General features: G+C 52.0%; 1 non-coding gene across 1 annotated transcript; it reads left to right on the forward strand.

Moving 5' to 3' along the window:
* Positions 1-223: 223 nt before the first annotated feature.
* Trnae-uuc lies at positions 224-295 on the forward strand. The gene has a single exon. It is a non-coding gene; the product is annotated as a tRNA-Glu (tRNA).
* Positions 296-3,528: the final 3,233 nt, after the last annotated feature.

Below are 3,528 nucleotides of genomic sequence, written 5' to 3' on the forward strand. Positions count from 1 at the left end.
AGTAACAGTGTGAGTATTTTTAATTAATATCTGTTCGATGCTTATTCAGGCCTGCAGCCTATGGACGCCCTCTACTGTTGTTCAACACCTAGAGTGCGTTAGTATTTCAGCGCTGCACCGTACCGCCATCTAGCCTCAGTAATAGATAGGAATGGTGTTAAGATGGGAACGCGGGCAAGGTGAATGCTTAAGTGCAGCAGCGCGGTGTTGAAGCCAAGTGAACTCCCATATGGTCTAGTGGTTAGGATCCGTGGCTTTCACCCACGTGGCCCGGGTTCGATTCCCGGTATGGGAACAGTTGTTTTTGTCTGTATTTTTTTGCTTGTGATTTAATTCTCTGTCAGTAATGATACAGACACGAGTGCATTGCGTTATCAAATACGTTTGTTAGACTGGAATGTCGCTTATTATTATGACTGCAATTCACTTCCTTGTGTAATGTCACTAAACGCCGCAACTGAACCCCAAGCAAGACGTAAGATATGCAAGTCATTGTATGACATATAACCGGAATCTATTCTATTTAAAAAAAATCAATAGATTTTTTCAAAATGATTTTTAACATTTTAAAGCAATAGGGGTTCCTATTTAATCACGTACGAGTGAGTGGGTACGACCATCATTGCTTCCTTTATGTACGAACCATGGCTATGAGTAGTGAGATCCATCTTATCTCTACTTCCAGGGGAGGATAGAGCCCATGTGATCCCAGCATTAGAGCACCATGAGACCTCTCCCAGCATCAGTGAACGTGCTGTTCAACCCAGGGTGCCAACCTCCGAAGCCACCCCCTCGACATTTTCATCTGCTGGAGACTGTGCCTTATCAGCGAATCCGCATGCTGTGGTTGCTAGGGACTGCGTTGCCATGTCAGATGCAGACACAACAGTTGTTAGTGACTGCGTTGCCATGTCAGATGCAGTCACTACAGTTGTTAGTGACTGCGTTGCCATGTCAGATGCAGACACTACAGTTGTTAGGGACTGCGTTGCCATGGCAGATGCAGACACTGCGGTCGTTAAGGACCGTGTTGCCATGTCAGAAGCGGATGCTGCCGCCGCTACAGACACGGTCTGCGTGATGGAGCCATCACCGGGTGGAGATGCAGCAGTACAGATCGCTGCCACTGTGGGAGGCACTCGCGGCGACGACACAACCCAAGAGAGAGCTCAGCAAGACAATCTACCGTCGATGTTCGTAGACGACACATGCGTTGGCAGCGATGGGAGCAGCGATGGTGGGTCGCGGACGACGCCACCAGCACCCTCAGGCTGTAGTCAGAGTCGCACGGCTGTCCCGTCGGATGCCGCAGACTCCGTCCGGAGCGGGGAAACACGTGCGTCGTCGAGTCGCGTTAGTCATCGGGGAAGCCCCGTGCTGTTGCCTGTCTCGCGCGACGCGGGACAATCGCGGAGATTCACCGCGCCATCGAACACTGATCGTCATCGATTCGGCAACATCGATTCGCCCACGTCTGAGTCATTCGGTTCGGGATTGATATCTGATCGGGGTTCACACCGATCTACGTCGCAAGTGCCGGGTGACGGGGAAGAAGCAGAGGCTGAACTCTCTGTGATTGTAGAAGAGAATGGTAGCGCAGAGCATGGGAGAGGCGATGGCGAGGTTGATAGAGAGAAACTTGTGGCTAACGATGGCTTAGTGGGTGAGAGATGTGTGAATGCATCCAGCTCTAACGTTAATACTGTGGAGACTACACTATCAGTGGAAGCTGATGAAGAGGAAGACGATGCCGGCGGTGAAAAAGATGATGAGGATGATGAAGATGAGAGTGAAGATGAGGATGAGGATGAGGATGAAGATGAGAGTGAAGATGAGGATGAGGAGATGGAGGATGAGGATGAAGGTGACAGTGAAGATGATGAAAGAATAGACTTTTCAAAGGTAAACCTGGTTCAATTAAATAATTTATTGTTTTAAATTGCCTCACTACAGAAAAACAGTAGCACCACCACCCTGACAAGTATTGTCCTGCACCGCGATCTCTATATGGGCTTATATATATCTTTCTGGTCGTCTGTTGTGGTGTTTCGTGTAGCTGTAATCTGTAGGCAAGACCCTTGTACCTTTGTTTCTTTGATAGGTGGGAGAACGGACTGCTGCTATTATAGCGAAGATGGAAAAGCAGCAGCAAGCAATCAGTAGACAGTTGCTAGCAAAAAACATTACAGCAATAAAAGCCGGTAACTCTTTCCTAACATTCCCACATCATGCGTCTGTGCATTTGACCTTCGATGTATGAAAAGTGTCGGATCTTGCATTTCTTTACAGAATCCACTTCGTTCATTTTCTTGCGACGAATTTCTTAAGAATCGTCGAACGGGAAGTTAATATTGGAACATTTTGCTAAAAAAATGTTAGGGCAACTACAGTCCGTCATGCCACTATAGAACAAATCGCGCCTGCCGATTTCCTTAAATCTAATCAATCATCATCAGTCACATCTAACCACTAACATTTTTTCTCGTAGATGTTTACAGCAAAGCGGTTGCGGCGATGAAGCCGATGCTCGTCAAAGTGAAGGAAGCCTTGAGCAAGGAGAAGGCGCAGATTCAGAAGCCATCGCGGTGGGGAGACGGGAAGCGGGAAGCCCTGAAGCAGCTTGCGGAGCGAGCGCGGAGGCTGAGCGCAACGATGGACGCGCAGAAGAGGCTGCGGCAGCTGGTCGGCGAGCTGACGAGGCGGTTGCCACGGCGACCGGCGCAAACATCTCCTCCCCCGGCGGCGAACCGACGGCGACCGCGAACTAGCGAGTGCGCCTCGAAGAGAAATCCGCCTCCGTACCCGGGCGCAGTACCCTCCTCTCTCACGCGAGCAGGCGATGCGATCCCACCAGGAGAGCACTCTGACGGACGGACTGCGCGAGGCGTTCCGCACCGCGTCAGAAGGGTGACCTTTCTGCTGCCGCAGGAAGGTCGGCCGGCGGCGAGAGCGAATCGTAATGCGGCGCCCGCTCTGAGGTCGATCATGAGGGCGGGTAGGCGCTGCGGCGACGACACGCGGGCGGGATGCGCACGCAGGCAGGCGGAAGAAACGTCGGTAACGACAATGCCTGCGGCTGCTGCTGTTGGTGGTGCTGCTGCTGCTGCTGCTGCTGTTGATGCTGCTGGTGGTGTTGATGCTGCTGGTGGTGTTGATGCTGCTGCTGTTGATGCTGCTGCTGCTGGTGTTGCTGCTGCTGCTGTTGATGCTGCTGCTGGTGTTGATGCTGCGGCTGCTGCTGCTGTGAGCATGGGTGAGCGTCAGCTGACCGGTGATTGTGCGAGCGGTGGCGAGGGTTTAGATGAGTCGCCCACCCCGCAGGAAGCTTCATCCTGCTGGTCACAGGTACGACGGCTATCTTTGTCACCCAGCAGCAGCAGCAGCAGCAGCAGCACCACCACCACCACTACCAACAGCAGCAGCAACAGTATTACCAACAATAGCTGCAGCAGCAGCAGTAATACCAGCAGCAGCATCAACAGCAGCAGCAGCAGCAGCAGCAACAGCATCTGTGCCAGGTCTATGGAC

The sequence above is a fragment of the Priapulus caudatus genome, unplaced genomic scaffold (genome assembly GCF_000485595.1).
Source record: "Priapulus caudatus unplaced genomic scaffold, Priapulus_caudatus-5.0.1 Scaffold1079, whole genome shotgun sequence".
Lineage (NCBI taxonomy): Eukaryota > Metazoa > Priapulida > Priapulimorpha > Priapulimorphida > Priapulidae > Priapulus > Priapulus caudatus.